The sequence below is a fragment of the Manacus vitellinus genome, unplaced genomic scaffold (genome assembly GCF_001715985.3).
Source record: "Manacus vitellinus isolate BGI_N305 unplaced genomic scaffold, ASM171598v3 scaffold_1_pilon, whole genome shotgun sequence".
Classification (NCBI taxonomy): Eukaryota; Metazoa; Chordata; class Aves; order Passeriformes; family Pipridae; genus Manacus; species Manacus vitellinus.
The window spans coordinates 55,706,111-55,728,349 of NW_021939396.1; positions in this window are offsets into that span (position 1 = coordinate 55,706,111).

Consider the following 22,239-nt stretch of genomic DNA (forward strand, 5'->3'; position numbering starts at 1 on the left):
ACTGTGTCCAGGGCTCCTGGCCTCTAGCTGCAGGGAGATCAAAAAGTATCACCATAAAACAGTTTTCTGTGACACTGAGCACCCATTGACAACATGGGCAAAACAAAGGTCAAGAGTGTTAGAGGAAAGGACTGTGGTGAACCCTTAATGACAAAATTAACTCTTCACAACTGGAAAAAGTAAGGTAGAAACAGTCTTATGAGGAAACTGCTCTAGCAATGAGTTCACGTCCAAATCAGTCATGGCACTGGGGGCTTGGCCAGTCATATGTGGAGAAGGCAGAGATTTGTAGAGTTAGTTAGCATACTTTTTAAAGTTGCTGCTGCTGTTAAATGAAAAATGAGAGTTAAGGAAGGACAGAGTTTCTTTTTCAAGGATTTCAGCATAATTTATATCTTAGATGGAACCTCTCTATTCCTATGTAGACACATCCTGATATCACCACTGGACCTTTCTAAACTCTGAGACTGTTTTTCTCTAAATTGCCCTAATACTGTAAATAACCTGAAAAGAATGGCTTTAACTTCTAATTCAGGAACCTTTTATTTCTGGGGTGGTAGCCTGAGTCCAAATAAAATATCACATCATATGTAGGGTTAGAAGAGTACAAAAGGATGATTTCTGTAATATGGGTTATGGTTAGGTGTTTAAATTAGCAAAGATTGAAATTACACATGCCTAAAGGTCTTTGTCCATACTGATCTCTATGATTATGGCTTTATTTAACAAGTAGACAAAAGAAATACACATAAGGTGTTATAGAATGAATTCCAGAGCAAAACACAGTTACCTAATGTCCTAGCTTTTCCAAAACCTGTATCTGGGAGATTATTTGGGAGATTCATTGTAGTTGTATAGAACAAATAGTGGTATTAACCTATAAGTGGCTGATTCATACTTGTAGAAGGTATAAGCAAACAATGGCAACATTTTTTTTTTAATAACAGATTTAATAAGATCAAAACCATGGTATCAAAATACAGAAATTAAATCCTTACATCCTTTTCTAAATGATTTCAAGTTGACAATTATCTTGTTCTTTAATATCTATGTCTCCACAGAACACAGAATTTGTGCCATCTCTTGCCATTTTTGCAGACTGAAGTTCTGAACCAGCAGTATGTTAGTTTAAAAAATTTCCAAATGTAGTTTTTGAAGGTTGATTTCAGTTGTACAAGATGAGCTGAATTGATGAAACAATTGAGATCAGACATTGTTATTATGCAGTTTTATCGACTGTACTTCTTGGAATGGAAAATACAGTTTGAATTAATAGCTATATTATTTGACAAATAGCATGGTGACAAATATTAAATGGATCTAACTGGTTCATCTAGGAAGGGATAAAATGAAGGAAAAAAGATCCTTGTTGGTGGTACAATTCAATACCCAAAACATACTGTTTATGGAAAAATACTTTCTATTTCATCTGTGACTATGACCATTAAACAAACTCATAAATTAATTTTCAGGAATAATAACTGGCTTTTTGTATTATATCTAATGATTATGGTAAATAGCTAGTTATGGAATACTGGATTAACTGAATATGTTTTGCAGTGGACTTGTGCAGAATGCTGAACTGTGGAGCTTGTAGATGCATAGACTAATTTTTTTTTCTAAGTTTAATTTCTAAATTTACTATGATAAGATTATCTTATAGACCTCATAGATCTTAAAATGGATTGATGAACAACATGTATTTTTAAGAGTAACCCAATTTATGTTAACATTAGCTAGCAAGATATTTTTTAAATCATCAATATTTTAGACTTAAATTTTCAAAAGTAGGAAACACTCAATTTCTTTCTGTAAATTATTTGAAAAACTATCTGTGTCTGGTTTACACAGAAAGGTTTTGGTAGCAGGGGTGACCTCTATGAGAAGAGATTCAGGAGCTACCCCATGCCAGCCACAACTAGCTCCAACTTGTTCCAAAAGGAACCCACCACTGGCCAAAGCTGAGCCTTTGTGAGAGAAACAGTCCTGCTGACACTGAAGTCAGTGAAGGAGAAGGAGGAGGAAGTGCTCTGGGCACCAGATTAGAGATTCCTCCTCAGTCCGTAGTGCAGACCATGGTGAGACAGACCGTCCCCTTGAAGCCCATGGCAGTCCATGGTGTAGCAAATAGCCATAGCACAGTCCACGGATGACCTTTTACTGGAGCAAGTGGACTTGCTCTGAAGGAAGGTGTAGCCTTTGGAAAGTATATGCAGGAGGCAGACTCCTGGCAGGAGTTGCAGTCTGTTCCTAAAAGACTTGCTGCATGGAAAGGTTCCATTCTTGACCAACTCTTGAAGAACTGTGGCCTGTGGGAAAAAACCATGTTTGATCATTTGATGGAGGAGTTGTGTGCATACTTAATTCCTTTTTTAACGGAACAATGTAGGAAGTTCTGGTTTAGGTATTTACTGTCCTTGTTCCAAGCCCTAAGAGAGGGGATGGGGCTGGACCACTGACAGTTTTTGAGGTGGTGTTTTACTACACGTGGATTAAGGGCCATAGGAGAAGCAAAGTCTAGACTCTTGTGTTTGTGCATGGGCCTCAGCACCTGCTGCTGTCATCTGCTTACCAACCTCTGCTCTCCTGACTTACTGGTGTGAATGGGCCAAATGCAAAAGGAGATGGAAACTGCTTCCTTGTCAACAGTGACCACAGTAAACAGTGATCTGCCTATCCACTATCTGAATGCCTGTGGACTGCCAGATGTACTTGAGGAGGCAGCAGAGTGTGGAGTAGGAGTTATATAAATTGCCTGGATGATAAGAAAGGAGTTTGTATAATACGGTCTTATACTAGTTGACACGTGTTTCATTCCTGGTTTTGTGTCACAGATCTCTTGGACTGAGTTTTTAATATATTTTTTACTCTTCATCAGAACAAAGTTCAAGAAAAGATATATTTATGGCATTGTACTTAAACCCTTTGATCTTCATCTAGCACTATTCATCCAATGGAGAATTGTACTTATTACAATGTAAACCTCTGGGGCTGATTGTTGCAACGATAAAGCAGGCTGCATGGTTTGCTCCCTTAACAGATTTCTAAAACACAATATATCTTGTCAGAATTATGACTTGGGCTACAGTTGTTTCTATATGATTTTTTTTTCTAATTATTTTCTGGTGAAATGCTCATTTCAATTCCTAAGAAAACCCACTTAACTGTAAAGTTAAAGCCAAATAAAAAGAGAGTTTTACAGATGTGTTCATTTCCTCTAGCAAGTTATGCATATAGTTAATAAAAAGGAGAAAAAAATTACTGGATTACAATCTGCTATGAATCAACTCTCAACACTGTACTTTTCTCACCAAATTATTTCCAGTTTCAAAAATATTTTATTCAGAACTCTTGACAAGAAAAGCTAAAAGTCCAGGAACAGATTTAAAAATTAATCTCATTTGCATCTGCCTAGTGGTATAATTTAATATGCTTCAAATTTTTCATTTAAGTTTAGTATTTAGATCTTTAATTCTGTTTTTCCCTATTTTATTCACTCCTGAAATATGTTCTTTATATTTTTGCTGTTGATACAAGGTCAGGAATTTTCCCTTTGGTGTTTTTGGTGAGGGTTTTTTGTTGTTTGGTTTTTTTTTTGTCTGGTGATTAAGTTGTCAGTTGGTAAAGGGGGGATATATGTATGTTGATATAAAGTGTGTTGATGCTCAGTTCAAGTATCATTCCTTTAAATTCATCCTGTCAAATGTGACAGTTCCAGTGATTAATCTTTCCAGTTAAAAACTTTGCCCCTATGTGGAATATCTGTAAGCTTGTCTCAGTTGGCAAGGTAATTCTTACGCTAACTGAATATTTGAAAAGAGTTCTTCTGATTAACATCAGACTTTGAAGTAGCAAACTTTCAAATTCACTTGTTGCAGGAACAGGAGTTGGACTTTGATGATCCCTGTGGGTGCCTTCCAACTCAGGATATCCTATGATTCACGTTCCTTTTCAAGAAAAATAAAATAAATTAAAAAAAATTAGAGAGAGGTTAACTCAGCCTTCAGTTTTGGGTATCTTTTAACAGTCTTGGAAAAAAAGTAGAAGGCATTGTTCCTCAGCAGCATTCCTCTTAAGAATGCATACTCATGGATTTGAACTCTGTTTTGTGATATTTCTTATCAACTTTGGAAATTTCAGTTCTTTAAACAGTCAGCAGTAGGTGCTCGGAATACCTTGAGCTATGCCTTGCTGTGCTATGCATACTGCATTGCTTGCTTCCTTCCTTCCTTTCCCTCTTTCTTTCTCATCTATTTATCCCAGTATATTACACTTGAGAAATGAGCCAGTGGAAATCTCACAAAGTTTAACAAGACCAAGTGCAAGGGGATTGGGCCATCTCCTGCTATCAACACAAGCTGGGGAATGAGCAGATTGAGAGCAGCCCTGCCAAGAAGGACTTGGGGGTGCTGGTGGATGAGAGGCTGGACACGACCTGGCAGTGTGCACTTGCACACTTGCAGACCAGAAAGCCAATTGTAACCTGGGCTGCATCAAAAGCAGTGTGACCAGCAGGTCAAGGGGAGGGTATCCTGCTCCTGTACTCTGTTCTGGTGAGAACTCACTTTGAGTCCAGGTCTTGGATTCCCAGCACAGGAGTGACATCAACCTGTTACAGCGAGTCCAGAAGAGGGCCACCAAGATGATTAAAGGAATGGAACACTTATCCTAGGAGAAAAGACTTAGAGAAATGGGATTGTTCAGCCTGGAAAAGAGAAGGTTTAGGGAGGGCCTGGTTGTGGCCTTGTAGTACCTGAAGGGAACTTACAAGAAAGACCAAGAGGGGGTTTTTACAAGGGTGTGTAGTGACAAGACAAGGGGGAATGGCTTCAAACTGAGAGTAGGTTTAGATTAGATATTAGGAAAAAATTCTTTACTGAAAGTGTGGTGAGACACTTGAATAAATTTCCAAAGAAGTTGCGGATACCCCATCCCTGGAAGTGTTCTAGGCCAGGTTGGATGGGGCCCTGAGCAACCTGGTCTAGGGGAAGGTGTCCCTGCCCATGACAGGGGGGTTGTAACTAAATGATCTTTAAGGTCCCTTCCAACCCAGACCATTCTATTATTCTATATGGAAAGAGTAATCTAATTGGAAATAACCTGGTTTTTCTTCATTGGACCTTATAAGAAAAAAAAAAAAAAAGAGCAGTGCAGCACACCACCTTCAAGGATTAAGAACTGCATAAAAATTAAGTCTTGTGCCAAAGAGATAACAGCAATAACAGCCTTTATTTTGTTATTAGATAAAGTAATTTTGTGTAAAGATTTCTTAAAAACACCAGTTGTTGTTTGTGTACTTTGGAGACAGACAGTTGCCAAATGGCATGAATACTTATCTATAGATCTGAACACCTCTTGTCTGACCCCATCTGTTCCCATATGCTTTGCTTTTCTCAGTTTAGGAATATTGACCTCTCTGTCTTTCTTCATTCCAGAATATTTGTGATGAAGAAAAATGATAGGTTATGTAAGGTAACCAAAATTATTTCTCTATCTGAAGTTAAAATTCCCTTTTTTTTCATTTTTTTTCTTTTTTTTTTAAGATGCTATGAGCAAAATTTTATTTTTACTTGATGATGATAAAGGTGTTCCTTAAAAGACAGTGTTGTACCCTACAACTGCCCTTCTAAATGCAGAAATATTGTGAATGAAATTACACTTTTTTTCTTTTTGTAAAGTGAAGTATATTTAATATTTCTGGTCTCTTTGTTTAGATATAGTTGAAAAGTGAATATCAAAGAAAAATTCAAGATATTCTCAATATGTTGTTGTCATATAAGAGGTAAAAGACTGGAAACAAATTGCAAAGGAAAACAAATAATCTTCAACGTTATTGCACTTTTTATCTGCAAGCAGAAATATCAAACAAGAAGTCATTTAGCAGGAATGCTTAGATACCATAATAAATCCTTACTTCAAACCATACATTTTACCAAGGATATTTATTTACACATTACCAAATGTGGCAACCATGTTGGAAGATGCAATTTCTTTAGTACCAAATAGTGTACTATATTTAATACACTATTGTACACCTTACTTAAGCAAGTTTATAGACATCTTTCCAAATGTGGTCTAGAAAATATTTTTTTGTCACTATAGAGTTAGGGGTCCTTGTAACTTAGTAGGTGATTAGTCAGTGGGGACTACTTTTTGTGCCAGTATTGTATGGATACATTGTGTCTGTAAGTATTTGGAATCCAGAACTCCTCTTACGTTGTACTACTGTAATTCTGGTATCAGCGTCAAAACCAGTATGCTAACGTCTACCCTAACATGTCAGAGGGACTGGACACCTGTTCCCCAAGGGAAGGAAAGCCAGGAGCTGAGCAGCGCTTGCTTTTGATTTCCAGTAGAGCTTTCTGGAAGAGCCTTACTTAAGGTCCTTTCTGAAAAGGGAGCAGGGGCATGCCCTCAGCTAAACTGTCTCTAAATTGACCCAGAGCTCAGGTAGCCAAATCTCTGCCCTTGGAGTCCTATTGCTCCTCACGTAGTATCAAATGACAGTATCTGTATTAAAACACAGCTAAGACGCTACAAAGCCGTAGAAGAGGGAGAGTGTCTAGCCTAATTCACCAAAATGTTAAGTTCCTTCTGCTCAGAATAATTAAATATGAGCTGAGTTTTTTGGGAGCTTTTTTGTTTGTTCTTTTTTTTTTTTTTTAGTATGGTTTTGTGATTATTGGTTGCTCTGGTAAATTCATCAATTAACAACCTTTATGTCATGTTGAAGGTCAACACTAGTGATTGCTGACCTTCAAATGGAAATGACTGTAATGGGTTTCTGTATAGTTGAGTGGAAATACCTTTTACCAAGCCTAATGGCCTAGAACTGATAAGTTTAAATCAATTACTCTACATTCACACTCTTGTGGTTTTATGATTACTAGGTGTAAAGGTATCTGCAGTTCTGAATTGTCTTAGTCATTTACAACTCATCACACAACATATAGAAGCCACATACCATGATTTAAGAAGGTGCTTTTTCATGAAAACTTATATTTCTAGCTAACTGAGTGGAAGTGAATGCTTTTGGCAGTTCTGCATCCCTGGCTCCCATGGTATAAGGTGGATCAATTTACATGAAGAATATTGTTGGTAAAATCTGAAAGGTCATGGTACTCAGACATACATAATAGTCTGCCTTCTGAAAAATCAATCTGTCTGAATTGATTAGGTGAAGAAAGCTATTGATGTTTCTGTTTGTTTCAGAAACTGATGGTTGTGTTGAGAGTGAACTTTATTTCCGTTGACCTTATTGGGACTTCTTAAATCTAATAAATAGAGGTTTTTGGATTTAAATACAAGAATAATCTTTATGGTTTAGAAAATATCAATTCCATAAATCTAAAGTTTTTAGGAAATTGTGCTATAAAGACAAAGAACATAAGGTCTTAGAATAAAATAATGAGAAATAGGAAAACTAGTCTATAATCTACTCTGGGGTAGATCCTCTTAAAACTATTTCAGTGATGCTCTTTCACATAATAATAAATCACTGCAGATGTGATTGAGGTGTTCAGTTCTCATCCAGCCTAAAGTCTAAGCTGCTATGAAGACCATATTATTTTTGTTCATCTTTCATTCTATAGCTTTTCATACTGAGAAGCATATAAGCAACACTCCACTCAAGTCTCTGGACTTATTCCAGCATAAGTGGGCAAGTTTTTGTCTTTCAGTCTCCTGGGCTGTTAATGCTCAATTCCAACACTGCCAAGCTCCTCAGAGAAATATTTTAATCTTACAGATTTGAAAACAACATTAACATGAAACATAATAAATAATTTGTGAAAAGAGGCAGTCAGTGTTTGGGATCAAGGAGATTTATTTTCATTCTCTATGTTTACTTGAACTTTTCAGAAAATAAGAGTTTAGATTCTTGAGAGACATTGCATTCCAACTTGAAAATTAGTCTTTTGCCTTAAAGACATGCTTTAAAGTTTTGACTGTAAAGGGTTCAAACTGGATTGAGGTGTAAAATTAATTTGTAGTGACAATGATAGACTCTTGACTTCCACATTTAGAACTTTTTTTTAATTAAAGAAGACAGAGTGATTGTTAACGCCGAAAGTTGGACTGTTTAGATCAATAGGTGTTCATCTCAACTGTTACCAATAGAACAGAGGCAATTGTATAATTTTTTAGCAGTACTTGGAACATAAGCTTAGTGTTACTGTTCAATTTATGAAAATATTTTTTGTTATTTTATACTGCATTAAGATACTTCAGTACTTTATTTATTTAGTTCTGTTCTGATGTTTTTGTATATAATAGTGGAATGTTTTAAAATGTATTTGTCACAGCAAGATTTAATGAGAGGATTATTTTTTATCTCATTGAGATTTTGTGAATTTGCATAGCTGTCCTGTTGTGGTTGTACTAGTCACTAGTTACCTTCGTGTATAACAGTACATACTACTACAGTACCCCAACTTTTATACTTCATCTCAAAATAAATGGCCTTAAACTTGTATCATACTAAGACACCTGAATCTGCCAGTATGACCTCTGAGTGCAGTTATCCAAAACATGAGAAATTATCTAGTTATCCTACCAGCTTCTTCAAGGTGAAAAAAACCAGAAAGTCTTTGCTAACCGTGTCTCAGACTATCAACCTTTGTATGATAGGGACTATACATACTGTTTTTATTTGGAACATTATTGTATTTGAAAAATTGGTGTGGATTCATACGGATACAATTAATTACAACAATAGTATTATAGTCAGGTCTGTTAGATGAAGACTTGATTGTATTAGGTCTTTGAATAGGGTTTAATCCTGTAGCTTGTGCATCACTAGAGTTTGAGCATTAAATCATATAAAAAAAAGTCTGTGCAAATGTATTGTTGCCATAGCATGGTACTAAACAATCAGTGTTCTGTAACAAAGGACACCAAGAATAAATGTATTTTTAGCACTGTACAGAGCATAAAAACAACCTGGGCACTTTGGGTTTGATGTTCATCGACAGTTCCAAGGTTCCCTTTTTTTTGAAATAAGGTATTGATTATTTGATGAGTTCTGTGGACTCTCTGAAACTCTGCTGGAATTCTCAGTATTACTCTTTACGTTCATACAAACTGTGAGAATAAGCTGTATTTTCTTATATATTTTTCATATGTCTCAATGTCTGCTGTCTCAATTTCTTCAGATTCGTGTGTTAGTAGTAATCACTCAAGTCTTAAGATTATATACTTTTAATAGGAAGATGTAGGTATGCCTAAGTCTGTATACATACTGTGTGTTTCTGCTCATCTGCATATTTATATAAAAATATGGGCCATGTATTGTCACTTTAAACTATAAATCATAAGTATCTTGCTTTTCCTTGGAAGGCAGTACAATTTAGCATTTTACACATTGTTCATATTGAAAGAATTTTTATTTTCATTTCCACATGAGTGCAGTGAATGCAGACCTCAAAAATCAAATCAAATCAAATCAAATCAGAGGCAGTACTCAGATATATTCTATTTAAAGGTTTATAGATTTATAACACATCTTAATCTAATCTTTGACAGTGAACAGTCCTTTTTCTTCATTTTCAGCTATGAAGGAGGTAGAGAAGGCATGTTGGAGGTATTAAACTCTTTGAATTTTATGGGATTTTTTTAGAAACAATACCAAAGAAGTTATACTTCAGACTTACGATAATACAGTGATATGACAGAAGTAACACCATTGAGATGCTCTGCTCTAGAATAAAATATTTCAAATAATTTTTATCAAAAATAGTTCATTACATGACAGCAAAATCCAATGGTTTTGTTGGTGTAAGAAAAAATTATACTAAAGGTATAACTATAAATCTGCATGCTTTTAAGAGATAAAATAGTCAAATGTTTTCACTTGAAATTGAAAATTGAGCTCTTACAATTTAATGAAACAAAAGGAGTCATATTGTCAAAAATAAGTGTTCTGTCACTATAGAAATTGACAATTTAAATTGGGATGACAAATAAATTTTCTTTCAGTTTTTCATACAACTGAAACTTTTAAGTCACTTTAGCACCATTTCCCTCATCATTCAATATTATATTCTGAACTAACTCAGTTAAATATTTTACTTAGGTGGTTATGTCATTAATTTCTTTTTCACTAATAAATTTAATTCAGACCTATATTCTTAGTAAGTGTGTATGTGGAAAAAGTTGTGTTATCTGGCTTCATTCCAATGTTTCACTGTTTAACTGAAACATTATTAAAAAGATTAAGTAAAAATTATTTACACCAAAAGTAACTAGGGTAGCTTTTAAAAAGTAGAAAAAAATCAGATATTTTAGCGTGTTTGGACATGTGTTGGAAGGAAAGAAAATTGAAGGGAAGGGAAGTGTAAAAAGAATAAATGGGTACTCTTATCAAGTACTCTGACAAAAGACATGACATAAATTACTCTATTGAAACGTATTTAAATATTTTCCAGTGGTGTTACAATCTGTGGAAGCACACATACTATAGTATAGAATGCCTCAAATTTTGCCATAGGAAGGAATAAAGAATAGCAGATGGTTAACACTCTTTGAGATATATGTCCCATTTTATTAAACTCTAAACTTCATTCATTTAATGAATTTTTATTAAACTTTGAAAATTCATTAATGTCTTTTTTTCACAGGTAATGAGGTTTAATTTAGGAAGAACTCTAGGTTCTTAAAAGTGTTTCTGTGTATTGTTCTGAAGTGTAAAAAAAAAGATCAATGTAGGATAAATTAAAAGAAGTCTGGTTTGCAGTGTCTGTAATGTGATTCTGGACAAATGCAGTAGCTGTAACTGTTACGAATTGTTTTCTACTCCACATGTGTTTGATTCAGTGAAAATAGAGCGTGTTGTTTTGCTACAGAAAAAAGAAAAACATACAATAAGATGTGTGTAGCTATAGCACAGTGCCTACAAGGTAATTAATTCTCTCGCAGATATTCAGAGTTGTTTACGATACCACCGTTGGTCCCTAGTAGGTAATGGACGGTAACTGATTTTTTATATTGTGTCTTACTGTAACCTCAAGTCATCTCTTGAGTGGCAACTCCTGTAGAAAAATGAGGAGAAAGCATTTGTTCCTGTTGATCTATAAAAAAAAAAAAAATTGAGTTATGGGCTCATACAGCTGTCTTGTTTTGTCATTTCTGCATTTGTGGCTACATGTGGTTGCTTTTTCATCCTAAAACAATAAATCCCAGTGTTTCTGCACTGCTTTCTTCCTAGTTAAGAGAAATGTATTTGCAGCCCTATATGTATAAGAAATCACCTCTGTCATATATAAGTACTGTAGAAGAAAAAATCCAGCTTGGCCATACCTTACATCATAATTTATTCTAATTCAATTGAAGTGATGGTGGTGATATTCAGGAAACAGACAATAACAGAATTCAAGATATTGATCTAAGGAAAGGAAAGATGTGGTTTTGAGATTTGGAGGGGGATTGTTTATTTGTTTGTTCAAACAAAGAAATTGTTAACCCCCAAATAATCTAGCATCACTCATCTTTCTGCACAAAAATAAATAAGTACAACAAACTCATAAATCAAATTTGCCAAATTCAAACCCAACAGATGCTATTCCATCACTGTTATTAGTGAAAAATATTTTAACATTCTTCAATACCAAAATTTGTTTTACTTGTATTTCTATAACTATGCTATCCTCAATTACTTTATAGCACTGCATAACACTTTAATGTGGCCTTCAAATGCTTAAGAAAGAAGATATTATTCTTTCTTGGATCAGGGTTTATTGTTATGATAATGAAAAATTATAGAATCATAGAATCAGCTGGGTTGGAAGGGACTTCTGAGATCATCAAGTCCAACCCTTGATCCACTACCGCCGTTGTTACTAGACCATGGCACTAAGTGCCACATCCAGTCTCATCTTAAAAGCCTCCAGGGACGGAGAATCCCCCCCTGGGTAGCCCATTCCAATGCCTGATTACCGTTTCTGTAGAGAATTTCTTCCTAAATAAGTATGGATTGGATGTAACGTAAACAACAGTACACAGGCCATGGTACTAGAAATAACTTGACAATGGAACTATATTTTTGTAAGGATCTTTGTGATTCTCTTACTATTTTGCAGGAGAGTAGTGAAAATCTGAACTAATGACCATAGTGCTTTAGAAACAATTGTTTTTCAAACGTGAGTCATTGATTTTTTTTTTTTTTTAAAGAAAAGACTTTTAAATGTGGGAAAAAAATCCCACAATTTCAACAAAAGTTAATTTTATTCTGGTCCTCTTTTCTGATTTCAAAACGTTCCACAAAAAACTTGCAGCTTATAAACTGTTAAGTTTGTTTCCATCAGGATGTATTGAATGCTTCAATAATGTAAAAAAAATTGTGGTGTTCACACTAAAAGATGAAGGATATTGAAGACAATTAAAAGCCTTGAATGTTTATAGTTTTTTGATAAATGTATGCATTCTCTGAATTAGGAAGAAATAAATTTTCATGAAATTATATGCCCTAACCCTATTGTGACTCCAATTTAGCAATCTGTTACTAATTAATTAGGTAATGAAGGATTAGAAATCACATTTTATGAATTTCTAGGCCTATTTTTCACTGTCCTAGTTAGTTCTTATCCAATACCAAATTATTTTATTTTTTCCAAGTGCTTTTTTTTTCCAAAATGTTTCATGTCATGAAATTCAGCTTATAATTTATTTATAAAGAATTTATTCTTAGTGACCCAAATATATGATGACAACTCGCAAGAGGTTTTCAAGGAGATCTTTCAGAGTGTGTGGTGCTTACTAGGTTCTAAATGCAGATAGGTTAATTTCATTGAACAGTGGACACAACTCACACAGAAATGTTAAATCAAATGCTTCAGGATATGCTTATATTAAATTTCATAAGAACAAATCAGGCTTGTGTGCATGAAGCAGAAGTTTTGCACTCTGGAATGCTGAAGGTCATATGCCAATCAACAGAAGTTGTGAAAACAACTGGAGTTTATGAAGAGCAATGACTAGAAATGTTTTAAATTCCATTTTTTCCTCCTATAGAGGAAAAAAATGTTTTTCTTCTTAATGAAAACAAGATTTGTCTCCAAATCTTGGACATGTTTCCCTAACTTACATATATTACTTTGGAATATTAGAGTATGTCCTATATCATCTTTTATAATTTTCTGAATAGGTATATTCATACCATGCATTTGTGTTTTGTCCATTATAAAGATGTGTTCACATAAGGAAATAATAAAATAGAATGAGTTGATGAAAAAACCCAACATATCTATAATCAAAACAATACAATATTTGAAAAGGAGTTTTAAAAATATTGGTATTCAATACTGTAAGCTAAGATTTCATTTGTTCTTTATGTTAAATACAGTACAGTAAGCGATTTTTCCTTATGCTGAAAATAACTTCTCTGAATACGGTGAGACATGGAGAGTACAGAACTTTGGGACTTTTTTTTAACCTACAACATTGATATCAATGACAAGGCAATTTATAAAACACAGCTATGTTACATAATCCTAAGTAGTATATGTAGAATGACAGAATAATAGAATCATAAAATGGTTTAGGTTAGAAGGGACCTTAAAGATCACTTAGTTCCAATCCCTCTGCTATGTGCAGTGACACCTTGTCCTCGACCACGTTGTTCAGAGCTCCATCCAACCTGGCCTAGAACACTTCCAGAGATGGTGCATCCACAACTTCTCTGGGAAACCTGTTCCAGTGCCTCATCACCTTCACAGTAAAGAATCTTTTTCCTAGTATCTAGTCTAAACCTGCTCTCTTTTAGTTTGAAGCCATTCCCTCTTGTCCTGCCACTACATGCTCTTGTAAAAATTCCCTCTCCAGATCTCTTGTAGGCTCCCTTCAGGTACTGGAATTAGATCACCCTTCTATTAGGTCATGCCTTCTATTTTCCAGGCTAAACAAACCCAATTCTTTCAGCCTTTCCTTGTACTAGAGCCGCTCTATCCCTCTAATCATCTTGGTGGTCCTCCTCTGGACTTCTCCCAACAGATCAATGTCCTTTCTGTGCTGGAGACCTCAGAGCTGAATGCAGCACTCCAAGTGGAATCTCACCAGCACAGAGTAGAGGGGCAAAATCCCCTCTCTTGCCCTTCTGGCCACACTGCTTTTGATGCAGCCCAGGACACAACTGGCTTTCTGGGCAGCAAGTGCACATTGCCAGGTCATGTCCAGCCTCTCATCCACCAGCTCCCCCAAGTCCTTCTCGGCAGGGTTACTCTCAATCTCTTCATCTCCCAGTCTTTATACCGGGGATTGCCCCACCCCAGGTGCAGCACCTTGCACTTGGTCTTGTTAAAACTCATGAGATTCCCATGTGCTCACTTCTCAAGCTTGTCCGGGTCCCTCTGGATGACATGCCAGCCTTCAGGTGTGTCAACAGCACCATTCAGCTTGGTGCCATCTGCTTATTTCTGTGGCTGCACTTGATCCCTTTGTCTTTGTCATTAATGAAGATATTAAATAACACTGGTCCCAATATGGACCAGTATATAAAATATAGTTTGTTTACATAAATAAATATAAATGATATAAAAATTAACATAAATAAGCATGTTATGCAGCCACGGAGAATTATCGGAAAATTATGGACCATCCAATTCATGGCATGTTCCAAAACTCAGGCACATTGGTGTGAACTCACATTCTTACACCTTCACACAGTAAATCAGCATAATAGCAGAATCAGAAATGCTTGACAGATGCTATTCATGAACACTAAAATAGATACTGTGCAACTCTTATTCTACATGGTGTATAATTCTTTTAACAGGAGAATTACTATAAATTCTGATATTCAGTATCTGAAGTTAAATGAGTGCTCTGTGTATAAATTACTAATGAGTGGGTTTGCAATAGTGAAGGTAGGCTGATAACGTCTAGCTTGGATGTGCATCTAGGCTGGAGCATTTAATATCCGTCTTGGAACTGTGGCCAAAAGGATAAGGCTTTGTATTTTTCTAATACTTAAACAGTGCTGCTGGGCTAAGGAACTTCACTTGCACTGGAGTATTTGTTCAGTTTGGCTCCAGAGAAACAAAAGCTGTGTTTCATAAGATCAGCTAAATTGATATTTAGAAATGTCACCCATGATATGGTGGCCTTTTCTAATATATCCCAAGGTAAACATAACCTTTCACTCAAAATTTTTGTTGTTGAAATTATGTGGTCATATAGCCTATTTCTTATTTGGAACCTTTAATATTTAAATGATATTTAAAAAATAACTGGATTTATAAGCAGATTTGCCTTTTTTTTTGCCTCTCAAGATCACTGATTTCTACTATTTATACATATGGTAGAAAGCATGCCATTAGCATGGTAGGAAATGGTTGAGCAGAAGTTAAATGTTTGATCAAAGAATTCCCACTGAGGAGGGGAAAAACGAATCTTGTTAGACTAAACAAAAAGGAATTTTTGGTATGAGAAATATATATGGGTGGAAAGCATACATACCAACTAAAACTTTTTGTGAAATGGTGCTATCCTTCTATGCATAGCCTTCAGAAGCCAAGAAGAATGCTGTAATATTTTCATCTTTAAACTTTTTTACTTTTTTCTGTGTATTGTGTCTTCTTACCCTTTTGCCCCGACCTGCTGAAAACTAGGCATAATTTCCCTGATGACACCAGCAAACGTTGACATAAAAATTATGCTCAGAATAGTCCTCAGGTAAATTGCTCAAGGGACCTGTCAGAAATGCCTTACTGTTCTTGTAGCACACACATTAGAGTTACCTTCTGGGTGATCTGAGGGAAGAATAATGTTGCATATTTTCTTTTAGAGATTGGAAATAACAATATTATCCTGCAAGAAGGCTTTAGATGTGCTTTGAAAATTTCTTATTGTGAATCCTTTCCACTACAGTGTACTAACTCAATGGCTTTTAGGAACATATCAAAATTACACAGTTTTGGAGTGGGTTTTTTTAAACCTTTGTGCCAGGCAGCATTTCCACATAGTTACTGCAGAGGTCTATTCTTCAGGAAAAAAAAAAACAACAAACAATCAAAACAAAAGGAGAATCAACCCACCAAGGTTATTACATTGCTATGAGGTAGGCAGCTCTCAATTTAAAAATCTAGTCAAGTACAGTGTATCAGTAAGAAAGAAATTTTAACTATAAAATATGAATAAATTAATATATTGCGCTAATATAAAGCGCTAATGTGTATTTAGAACAACTTTATGAAGTTGCTTAAACAAGGCAGTAGGGTAACCTAGGTGGGAATGTTGCTTTTAACTTATCCATATGTATTAAATACGTAACACCTGTATGAAATGGGTAAACTGAACTAGACTATGGTATGCATGAGATATATAAGATAACATATAATACAGAAGGAGTGTATTTACAGAAGGACTGTAACTGGCAAAATTAATGATTTTTTCAGTGTGATAGCAACCATCTCAAGATGCAGCATGAGGTTGCAATAAGAAAGAAGTGAACAAAAAATATATTGATGTTTTAGACAAGGTTTTCATATCTCTTCTCTCCCCCACCCACAGAAATTGTATCCAAGTGGTATTCAGAGATCTTGTTTATAGATGTTTGAGAGTGGTCTTGTTCAAAATACAAGTCCTGAATGGATTACAGTATTTCCTAACTGAAAATATGGGATCTTGGACAAGTCCATTATGCAGATCAGCTTCATAAGACTTGTGCAGTGGCACTCTGATTTTGGGAAATGCAGAAATTTTGTTGCAGTGCTGTGCATCATCGGTCTGACTATACACTAAATTTGACATGAGAAAATTATGTTGCCTTTCCTGAGTGTACGCATACCATTTGTGCACATCATACCCAATAAATCTGACTTGGAAATTTTGATTTGTCGTACTCATTTGCTAAGTAGGACAGCTATACATGTTGCTGAACACTTGAGCAGTATGACCGCCTAAGAAAGGTAAATTGTGATAAAACTAGGTGTTTTGTAGTTTTCCTACTTATTCAAGGTGTGATAAAATGGATTAATTGAATTATTTTCCTAGTATAACTTGTTACCTTAAATATGTGTAGCTCTTTGTTAGTGGCGCAAAATCATATTTTAAGAAACAGAGCTTCAGGGCATGTTGTGGCAGCCAGGGCAGGGGCAGCAGATTTCAAGGAAGGGCTTGTCTCCCTAGAAGTCCATTCCACTATCTGAGTGGGAGACCAGGAATAGGACCTGAGGGAATGGCATGAAGCTGTTTGGTTTGGCAATGGAAAGGGGTCACCAGGGAAGTGGTCGCAGCACCAAGCCTAGCAGAGTTCCAGAAGCATTTGGACACATGGTGTGATTTTGGGGTTATCCTATGCAAGGCCAGGAGTAAGACTTTTATAATCTTTGTCGGTCCCTTCCAGCTCAGGATATTCTGTGATTCTGTGTTTCTGTGACATGGTGCATGAATGTTTCTTAAAGCAGTTTAGCACTTTTTTTCCCCTTTCTTTTCATGCTGTGCTTTGGGTTTATGACTGTTATATTCTTCCATTTTCTGTGCAGTCTGGCTTCTTGATGCTACGGTTAGAAACTAAAAATTAAATTAATAATCCAATTATACATCATGTAATTTATTGTTGTGGTTTAACCTGGGTAGATAGATCAGCCCCACAAAGCAGTTCACTCACTTCCCCACCTGGTGGGATGGTGGGGTGGAGAATTGTGAGGTTAAAAATGAAAAAAACTCATTGGTTTAGATAAAGACAGTTTAATAGATAAAGCTGCATACACGAGCGAATGAAAAAATTAAATTAATTTCCTACTTCCCATCAGCAGTCAAATGTTTAGAGTCATTCCAGGAGAGCAGGGCTATATCACACCTAACAGTTATTTGGGAAGACAAACTCCACCACTATGGGAAATTTCATCTTGAAGGAATAAATCTAGTTGTCTCTGAGGTAGGAATAGTGGGCAGGGAGACAAACAGAGTGGTTTCACTTCCAAAAGGACTCCACTCACTTAGGAGCTCCTGGTTTCCATGTAGCCATCTATAAACAGGAACACACTGTACCTACAGAGCCAATAACATAAGGTTAGTATAACCGTGTAATCCAAATATCTAGTTACTAACCCAGTTACAATGACATTAAAATTTACAGGATGAAATACCTAGGTAATAAAGAAAATCTTCTGTAGGAATACAGTTAAATTTGTGGTACCTGAATGTCCTAGTTAGGACAGCTGAGATCAGTTCATCATGGTGGGTGTAACCCAAAACTGTATTCTATAGCCTTCCATGTCATTTCCCAGAAACTAGACTATTGTTGTCAATAGACTATTCGCACCCTCTGCCCATAGAGCCTGACTCCTCAGGCTATAAACTAGGTGTTAAGAGGCCTGTGAGATAGGAGGATGTTTCTGTCCTCACACCCTTTGTGAAACTCCCCGCCCTGAGGGGAATACCAAGCATTCCTGCCTGAACTGGAGGTTATATAATGGAGTCTGGGAACATTTTTTAAACCCACTCCTGGGATCCCGAGGAAGGCTGCATCTCATTACTCTCAACCAGACTTAGACCATCACTGGACTGCGATCACCAGTTCTGACCAGACTGCAGCAGCTCTCCCACCAGCAGGTTCTTCCCCTCTCCCTTTACTTTGGACTCAAGCGGGGCCCAAGGAACACCACTTTGTTCATGCCCCAGGGCACTGGGTTATACATTTGGGTTTTTGTGGGTTGAGACCAATTGTTTGTTTGTATTATTGTACTTACTGTATTATTTTAATAAATTGTTATTCTGACTTATAATCTCTCCTTTGAGTTGAGTTCATTCCCCCTGCTGGCTAACTCTTAAACCAGCACACTGAATTACTCAGGTTTTCACTTTTTTTCTCTGATATTTTGTTCATCTTTCTGATGTCAGTCTAGTATCTAAGGTTGGTACTCATCCTCGAGAGGGATAGGGTGGGGGAGAGGATTACAGGAAGTTATCAGTCATGAGTTCTTTTCACAAAGTTTATTATTGGTGGCCATTTCTTTCTTCTCAGGTGTGAGTCTGTCCTGGTATTATTCTTTTTTAATGTTTTCAAACACAATGCTATTGTTTAACTTTTATTCATTGGTTGATACCTAAAAAACTGCGATTGTCTTTGCCCCTTAGTGAAGACATTTTGCAATTATCAGTTTAGGTTGTATGATACCCTCCTTCAACTCCAGTGTAACATATAGGGTAGTGTTTGTTATTCATCAGCTTTGTATATTTGTTAGACCTTTGCCATAAATAATATTCACAGTCAACAGTTACTTGACTGCTAAACTCAATTCTGGTGAAGATAAAACATGATATATCTCACTACCAAGATAATAGAAATCCTGTGGCCTTCCACTAAAAGGTCAAACTACTATATGGACTGGCATCACCACCACGCTCTCAGGATAAACTTTGGAACATATTCCATGTAGACACCCTTTACTGTATGGATATTTTCATTTGGGTTTTGTTCTGTTTGGTTTAGGAGTTTTTAGTGGCTTTTTTAGAGGGTTTTTTTTTCTGATTTTGAGGCTAATTAATGAAATTAGTTGAGACCTGTTGATCCTCTAGCAGGTAATTATAGCCAAGCTATCACTACAGTTTTTATTGTATTTAGCTGAATGTTCCAAATTAAGTTACGTAAGATTCATTGTCAATAGTGAAAGAGCATTTGGAAGAAAAAGATTAATAAAAATTTAATCTTTGAAAAAAATGAAAGTAAAGTATAACTCAATATAGAATGCCAGAGCATATCCACCGTGAGCATATCCACACTCCTGTTCTGTAGCATATGCAAGGCTTGATATTCTAAAGCCTTACTCAGTGACCATTTTTCCTGTTTTAACTTTTCATAGAAGGGAAGTGAGGGACAGTGGTGTCTTCAGTGATATATTATGAAACTAAACATCTTCAGTGGACAGCCTGCTTTTCTTGTATTTTGCTTTCCCAGCTCCTAACTGATAACAAAACAAACAAAAAAATTGCCTCTCCCCATGCCCTAAAATACTTCCTTTCAGAGTGAAATAACATTTAGTTGTAGTTATGTACCTGTCCTAACACCTGTTTTCAAAATTCTCCTCAGGAACATGGGGACTTGAATAAAAATTTTTGCTACAATACTGTAAATCTCTATAACTGAATGGCCTGGGGTCTGTGGGTTCTTTTGAAGGTGGTTTGTTTAAATCCATACATAACTGATTATACCACATCCTGACAGAGTCTGATCACATGGAAACCTGTAAAAGCTGTGAAGTGGTTCAGGTAATACCCATAAAAGAAAATGATTGACTTGGGAGTAGAAGGAAAGGCTTATCTGGTCACAAATAAATTCTTTTCCAAGATATTGTGAAGATACTACTTGTAAAGGAATTTGCTGGGATTGAGGCTGAAGAGAAAGGTTAAAAGGACAAGTTCATATTAAAAGTTCAATATTAAGAGTGCTTATTGATAAAAGAGGAAAAAGGTTTAGCAAGAAGCCTTACATAGTAATTTTAACTCTAATGGCTTTGAATGGATTTAAACATTTGAACAATATTTACTGTTTTTTAAAAGAGAAATATGAGAAGAAAGACAAGAAAAGAAGGATGTAATTCCTCTGTGTACGTATTACACACAAGCTTTAAAAGTTAACTTTGAATATCCTTTTTGTACTATTAAGTATTTTTGTAGTGGATGGTTCTTTTTGCAATTTGTCTTTCCAACTCATTAAAAGTCAAGAACTTTTGGAATCAGTAAACTGACATTTATGTCCTCAGAGCAGAGAGGATAATAAATCTTTTTCCTTGAAAATCTAGTTGTTTGATGCATCAAAGTCCTGTGAGTAGAAAAACTAAGGTAATACTGTTACTTAGGTCATATATGATGGCTTCTGCAGATATAGAACACTGTACACCATGGATGTCTGTACCACAGTCTTAAAAGCTAAATTTGCTGTTGAGTTTTGTTTTCTATTTCTGTGAATCGGATGGTTGCACAAGACTTTTCATTGCTTCTTCCTCTGACAGTTGTTGTCAACAGACCTGAAGAACTGCTAAATGAAACATAATGGTCATTTCTGTAATTTCCAACAGGAAAAAGGATTCATAATTTTAAAATATTTGCATCAGCAAACGTGATAGTGGTGTGATGCCGTCGTCAGTGTATGCTTCGTGCCTGCTAAGCAGAATTTCTTATTTGGCATTTTAAATCTGTGGAGACCTGCCCTTGTTTAATAAAAGACAGATGTAAAGTCAGGAGTGTCTTAACTTGAATTCAAACTCCATGTATACATATTTACTAAAATACAGGTAAAGCAGGCAGCTGCTTTTTGACCCAGTTTAAAGGTATATGGATCTACTCAGAGACTATTTTATGCAAAGAAAGTTGGTAACATCCATTTCTTACACCCTTTTTTGCAAATTTGAGGATAAACAATCATGCTGAGTAAATAATTTTCCTGCTTACTGAATTTTGTTAGTCTTCTTGACATATCTGTTAATGGTGTTGGAAATACCACTGGGTATTAAAGTAAGTAATTATTAGAAGTAGTTGATAGCTTAAAGAAAATTTTCAGTGCCTTAAGAACAGTAAACTATACGATGATATGAGATTTTTATTTGCTGCATCTATCCAACTGACAATCGATAAGGATGAAAGGTTTTGATGTACACTGTATTTTATGCCTTTTATGCCTGCCCTGGAGAATTTTCAAGCTATGTGAGAGGAATTTTATATAAGTTACATCAATAAATAGACTACTTTCAGTACTTTTTTTAAATTACTATTACAGTACTCTAAAAATTCACTATTCTTTATTTGTTTCTGACCAAATATGAAAGCAATTATAATGACACAGTCTTTTCTGTATCATTTTGAAATTCAGAACCATATTGCAGAAGTATCTCCAAATTTCTGAAACTATGTGAATTTAAAGAGGAGAACTCCTAGCTGAGCTCTGGAATGGTACATCTCCTCTGCCATCCCCATATAATGATCTTATTGAGAGAATTTTTCCTTGTTATAATGCTGTTGCATTATAATGCATAATATATAAATATTATTTCTTGTCAATCCTTAATGAGGTGGTCATTTAGGAAAAAAGTACTGGATTAAGTCTTAACAACATGAAATTCCTACTCACACATCTTTCTGTAAAAATTCATGAATGGCCTAAAGGGTCAACAGAGACTGTTTACTCCATCTCAAATGCATCATTCATTCAGAACAGCTTCATCTTTTGTAATACCGCAAATTCTCATGATGGAATATTTGTATCTCATAAAATTAACTTGAAAATCATATTTAACTCTTCTCAAATCT